Raw genomic sequence first — 7116 nt, 5'->3', positions numbered from 1 at the left:
AAAATGCACAGTATTTCTGAAGCTGAGAAGCATAACTGTGATCCAGGTCAAGTTAGCGAGCTGGAGAAGTGTGAGTCTCCAGCTACAGTCGGCACTGCGGGGGCGAAAGCAGTCCATCTCAGGGAACTCAAAGGCTCAACAGGAAAGGAAGGGAGGAAGGAAAGAAAGAAGAGAGGGAGGGAAACAAGGACTGGAGAAGGAAACGAGGAGCTGGCAGCCCAGCAGTTGCCTCCCTGGCCGGCGGAGGCTACAGGCTCCCTCTGAAAGCTGCTGAAGATCCGTGCAAGAGTCCTGCTCTGGCCTTTCCCTCCCACCCCGTGGCTTCTCCTCCCATGTGCATCTGCTGAGGTCTGGAGATGATGTGGTGAAAGGGACGAGTGGGTGTTCTCAGTTTGGCAAAAACTGGCAGCCAACCTTGTCTTTGGGGCAAGGGCCGAGCGGACAGTTTTCTAGAGGAAGGGTGGGGGTTTCCCAGAAGTGGCTTGGTGCAGCACCAGGGTTTATGCGGAAGGTCAGCCAGGCTGGCCCAAGTTGGCAGGGCTGCCAGACTGATCTGCAGAGCCGTGCTCCTAGCCACCTGCCAAAGGCGGTCAGTGTCGGGATGGCTCTCAGAGCCTAAGACAGGAGCCAGGCCACACTGATGGAGCAGATCCTCGGAGGGAACGCACAGGATGGAGGGGGCGACTCTCCTGAGAAAGAACAAGACGTTACAGGAACACAGCGAGAGAAGACGCTCCCTACAAAACCAGTGCACTCAGAAAAATAGCACAAAAGCTACTGGAAATAAAATGCACATGACATCTGAAATAAACACCTCTATGGACAGCTTGTCAGGCAGCGCTGAGATGCTGCAGGGAGTCGATTCTACAGAAAGGCAAACCTGGAGAACCTGGAGATCGAGGACTGGGAGAGAACACTGAGGTGGACTGCGGGGCTGGCGGCACAGGCCCCGTTCTGTCGCCCAGGACGGCCCGCACGAGGCGGCTCACCTTGGCAGGCTTGAAACCAGAGCACAGCGAGGCCCCCGACCTCCCGCCTGTAGAAGACATCAGCTCCCACCTCCAGGCTTCTCCGTAGCAGTGCAGGACTGCAGCACCCAGAGCACCACTCCAAGGCTGCACGGAGGTGGAGTCCAACCGAAGGTTCCATCCCAGAGTAGACCCCTAAGTACATGTTGTAGGAAATAACATCCTCCCTGGACGGTGGGCCCCCAAGTGGCCTCTCTGCACGCTTCCTCCGGAAGTCCAGGCAAGCTGTAAGAGAGTGAGGCCAGGCTCAGGACCCAGAGCCCCCACGTGTGATAGGGTGGCCAGGGACGTCCCACATGGACAGTTTCTCCAGTGGCAGAGGGCCCCTCGCCGACACTGGAGCACGTCCTAGGCATGGGCATCTCAGGGCCCACCTCGTGTCCGGCCAGGATGCCCCTGCGGTGCTCTGTGGCTGGGTGCTGACCGGAAGTCCAGGCCGGCTGAGCGGGTGTCTGTTTGCTGCACAGGGCTGGGGGAGAAACCTGCTTTCCAGCCTCGTCCCTCCTGCTGGGCATGCAGCACCAGCGGGACCCCACTGTGACAGCCTGGGGCCCTGGCCCTGTCCCAAGCAGCTCCTGAATTCTGCAAGCGGCTCAGAAGGTTCTGGGGAGCCGGGCCCGCCTCCCCTCACGGCTCCCCGCCTGCCTCCGCCTTACCACCTCCAGATCACTTACCGTGTCTCTCCGTGGAGCTGTGTGTCCCTGACACTTGTGTTTCAGACTAAATGATGGCCTATATCAGGTGACGACAGTTCTCTCCTCAGAGTTTTCCCCAGACTTTTACTAAGCAGCATCAAATTTGGGCATGTCCCTAGACTGAAACACCGGAAAGGGACATCAAGAAGCAGCTTGAGAGAATTCAGGACAGTTGTGACTCCAGAAAGAGGGAATCAGAAGGCAGCTTGGTACGAGGACCCAGGGGTTTCTAAGCTGTTGTCTGGGCCCGCATTTTCGCACAGGGTGTGGACGGAGGAGGAGGACTTCATTGCTTGCTTTCTCTAAAACTGTTCATATATGATTCTGAATGGAGGATACATTTTATAAGCAAGACTTTAAAGATAAAAGAAGTAATGCTACAAGTAAATTTGTACCAATACGTGCGGAAACTTCATCAAGCTAGAAACAGTCTTCAGAACTTTTAACTTAGAATAAAGTGAACCAAAAGAAGCAGCAAATCTGAAGAGACCTATAACCACTAAAGAGATGGGGGCAGCGTGCAAGGGCCTTCCGTGTCGTATTTCCAATTTTCAAAGGCATGGATGGTTTTATGGGTGACTTCTACCAGTCAACTGAGAGATCATCCCATTTTATAAGGAATTTTCCAGACAATAAAAAAGGAAAGAACTCATTTTATGATACAAGTCTAATGTTGATCCCAAGTCAGGCAAGGACAGTATAAGAAAAATTGTAGGTCAGTATAATTTGTGAGCATGGATTAAAAATTTTTATAGCATTAGCAATTCAAATGCTGTAATGTACTAAAAAGATTATGTATGGCCAAATTATGTTTTCTCTAAAGTAAAACAATATTCTAACATCGGATGTTATAATTCACTCATAAAAATCACACAGTTGTGGGATATGAACAATTGAATTGTTGATACGAATTGTTAGGAATAAAAATACATTTTTTAAATTTGATATCATTCTTAGAAAATGTTCTGAGCAAACCAGGAGGAGGGAGCGTTCTGAACTTGACGTGGTCATCTTTCGGGCTGCAGCAAGCACCCTACCTGAGGGGTGCTCGGGACGCTGACTCTTCAGAATGTAGGACAAGTCAAGGTACGCCTGTGGAGGACGACAAGAAAAAGAAAAAATCTCAAAAGAAAATAATTGACATTATTTAATCCATGATCTTGATAAAATTCTCATTACAATTCTCGTAAGATTTTCCACAGAACCAGGCAAACTGAAATCACACCGTGTGCATCCAGTGGCTGCAGTTTATGAGTCACGCCTGGACTTCAAGCCCATGAAGACGAGAGCAAAAGAGTAGACAGGAAGCGTCTCGGGCAAGAGCTAGCTAAAACCTGGTGCAGTCACTCTGCTAATTGAAATGAATCTTAAGACAAAAATGATGCTCTTCATGGCGCCCCCCCCCAACCCCAGGCGTGCTGAGCTGGCCACTGCGACCGGGTGTGGGGGCGCACACCTGCAATCCCAGTGCTGGGCATTCTGAAGGATCAGAATGAGTCCGAGTTGTACAGGGAGACCCTGTCCAACTACATTTTTTAAAAAAGTGTTCTTGATGGGGGAGAGTTAAGGTATAATTCCTATTATTTAACAAGATATAGGAATAAATTTGTTCTATAAATTTAAAACTATTTTAATAAAAGGGTCATTGCGTAAAGCACTACTTCTTTTATAAAAATCACTTATTTATGTATTTGGTACAGGGTCTTACGACACAGCTTGGACTTATAGTGATCCTCCTGTCTCAGCCTCTCCAGCACTGTGATTAGAGGCGTGTGCCACCATGCCCAGCTCTGGAACTAGCACCGCATGAAGTCCCGGGCATCGAACCCAGGTCCTTGAGCTTGCCAGGCAGCTGCTTAGACTGCTGAGCTGTCTCCCAGCTTAAAGCACTATATCTGCCCTTCGAAGAAATCTAGTGGGCAGAACTGATCCATGTTTAATAGTATAGCGAAGACAAGACTCAAGATCGAAAAGTAGAACAAGACGTAGCAACATGCAAGGTGCACACACTTTTAATAAAAGAACCTTCAAAGAGATGAATAAATGACCTAATAGACCTGCTGGGGAAAGCGATTGTCCACTATTCTGGGAGAATATTTTAATGCTTTCTGCGTATAGGACAAGCAGAAGAAAAATTTGCAGAGATAATCGAAATGCCCTTGGAGTTAGGCAGCCAGCAAGTAAGGAACTTGTTCCAAGCATACCTTAAAAAAGATCATACAATGGACCATCAAGACACTCTCGGTCAGTATCTAACACCTCCCTCCTCTCTCTCTCTCTCTCTCTCTCTCTCTCTCTCTCTCTCTCTCTCTCTCCCACACACACACACACACACACATTCCTATATAGGTATACTATCATGTAACTAAAAAAAAAAATGCCATCCATGTTTAGAAATTGAAATACCATTGTTAAATAATCCCTGGATTAAAACTAATATCTGAAGGACTGAAGGGCCCGGAGTGGATCTAGGAGACCACTCCTCCCCACGGTGACCCGAGCGTGGCTTCCGGCGTGGCGGCAGCAGCCTCTACAGTTCCAGGTGGAAAATATAAAACGTAGGCAGCGTGCGAGACACAGCTACTTAAATATGTTAAAGGATAAAGCAAAGCAGGCCGGTCACGCGGTGGCACCAAAAACATGGGAGGGCCACTGACAGGGATGAATTCTTCACGCTTGGAGGCCTCCCGGAGCACAGGCCACAGGCACGCGGAGAGCCCAGCAAGCACTGAAACCTGGACCCAGACTGGGCGGGCGTCAGGGAGATCACGGCTTATAAAGAGCGGCAGGGGAAGGCTGGGGCGGGGTGGGCGCCGCAGGTGGAGCCTCTCTCGCTCCTCGCCCGATCCGCACGCGCTCAGGCAGCCCCCAGCCCCTCGGGCAGGCAGGCCAAGGAGAGCCAAAGCAGCGCACGGAAACCCTGGGCACGCACACTGCCGTCTGGGCGCCGCGGAGCCCAGGGTCTGCACGGAGCTGGGTTAGTTGCCGGCTCAGACACGAACGTTCTCCAGAGGCACATGGCGGAGCGCAGAGAGAATGCAGCGCTCAATTTTCAGTGCCCAGGAAGGAGCCCAAAGCCAAGCTCACGGCTAAGAGGACGCCAAAAGCAACAAGAGGAAGGTGCGGATGAGCGTGCGCCTTACTCACCGGCATCGGAGCCTGAGACCACTGCATTAGGGCATGTGCTGTGCCCAGACTCAAAGGCAGAGACGGTGCACTTAGCAGAGAAATAGAATGTATTCTTGAAGTGGTAAGACCCAGGACCTTAAGGTAGAAATTACGCAATAGAAAGCTCACTACGTATGCAACAGAATAAAAGCAATAATCTAGGAGATTGTCAAGAGAAATTAATGGAAGAAGAGAGATGTAAAAGATTTGTTAAATGAACAGAGACTCATAACTGAAGACAATATCAAAACCTGCAATATCCACACTCTCAGAATTCTAGGAGGAGAATGGAGAGAAATTTGGACGGAGAGTGGCACTTTAACATTCAGGGGCAAATAACTTCTTAAGTACAGTATTTGAAAGACTGAAATTTACTGATTAGAGAATTTCAGCAAATAGTAAAAAAAAAATACTATGTGTAAACACATCAATAACATTTCTGAAAAATAAACAGAGATTAGGAGAAAATCTTGAATGCAACTAGAGAAAAATGACACATTGAATCATGAGGAAAAATTACACATAATGACACTCTTCATCAGAATCGGCGGAGGCCCGGAAATCGCATCTCAACAACTTCCAAACGCCTGTCAGCAGCAGGGCAGAGCCCGCAAGCCAGAAAGCGGCGGGCCCCGAGCCAGCCTTCCCGCAGAGCGGCAAGCTCCGGGCCTGTGACGCGCACGCAGGACGAGCAGGAGAGTGTGCGCCAGCACGCCTTCCTGAGGCTCGACCACTTGAAATATTAAAAGACCATTTTTCTTTTAGATGAATATATAGCATTATGCAAACCAAAATTACTATTTTTGCTTTAAGAAGTCTGTGATATTCAAGGGCATAATACACAAACCAGCCATAAAGTAAATGCTGTGCTGAGAGAAAAATAGAATTCATTTCCCTGCAAATTTTTTTGACTTTTTGAAAGAGCTTGATTTCGAGATGGATGGTGAGGTGGAGAAGAGACCTACTCTAAATCGGCAGCCCCTGAGAAGACGAAGAGGAAATCAGGAGCAAAAGGATGATTAAAATGAAGCACTAAAAGTAGTAATTTTTAAAGTGGAAAAGAATGAGGGGCAAAGGAACAAAGATGAGATGATTCAACAAAGAAAAAAGAAAACCAACCAGGGGACAGAGGTCCCTGTAGACGCATCACGGTGTGCTGGTGGCCAAAACCTCTGCTCAAACACAGACTGTCAGAGCGGAACGCGAGACAGCAGGGCAGAACTCTCTCTGGCCTTCAAGGGACACACTGGAAATCCAGAGACAGAACAGCCAGGAGTGATGGAGGGCTCGGAATCGCCGTGGAAACGGTACAGTCAGGGACCTCGAGTGGAAACGGTACGCGTCAGGGACCTCGAGTGGAAACGGTACGCGTGGCTGTGCTGACAGGTAGAGCAGCTTCATTAATGGTACTACAATTAAGAACATTAAATAATAATAAAGGGATCAACTTTAGGAAGAGATAACACTCGTCTATAGTAACAGAATGTTTAAGTACAGGAAGCAAACATTAATAAAATTAAAAGGATAAATATTCAATTCCACTATGAAAATGCGAGAATACTCAGGCCTCAGCAACTCATGCATCGAAAAAGGAAGAGACACAGAAGCCAGAGATGTAAAACATTATGCCAAATTGACATTTATAAGCATTAACCAAAAATGCAAAAATTAAATGAAGAAGTTTAGTTTCTACGCTCACAGACCTTACCTTTCCCAGGGATTCACCGAAAAGTTGACAAGAATGCAGTACAGAGAACGTGAGGAGCGCCACCACCCAGCTTGCCCTGCTTCACACTTCCAAACCCTACACCTGACCTGTTAAAAATGCGTGTGTCTTTCCAGTTAATGTAGCACACTTATGATGTGCCATGGTCATGCAGTGGGCCGTTAGACGCTTTACTCAGCTACAGTAAATTTTAAAATGACCCCAAATACTCTTTCTGATCACAATGAAATTAATTTAAAACATCACTGACCCTACAATACCTAGAAAATGACCCAGTACTTGGAGATTAAATAACAATTTAAACTGGGTGTGGTGGTGCACACCTGTAATCCCAGCACTAGGAAGGCTGAGGCAGGAGGATCACCGAGTTTGAGACCAGCCTCAGCTACAAAGTGAGCTCAAGGCCAGCCTGAGCTGTATAATGAGACCGTGTTTCAAAAAGACAAATACGTAAATAATAATAATTAATGGGCCAAAAAAAAAAAAAAAAAAAAAAAAA

This window comes from Octodon degus, unplaced genomic scaffold (genome assembly GCF_000260255.1).
Source record: "Octodon degus isolate 3935 unplaced genomic scaffold, OctDeg1.0 scaffold00153, whole genome shotgun sequence".
Taxonomy (NCBI): domain Eukaryota; kingdom Metazoa; phylum Chordata; class Mammalia; order Rodentia; family Octodontidae; genus Octodon; species Octodon degus.
The sequence above is the reverse complement of the archived record's forward strand: the minus strand, read 5'-3'. Positions refer to the sequence as shown.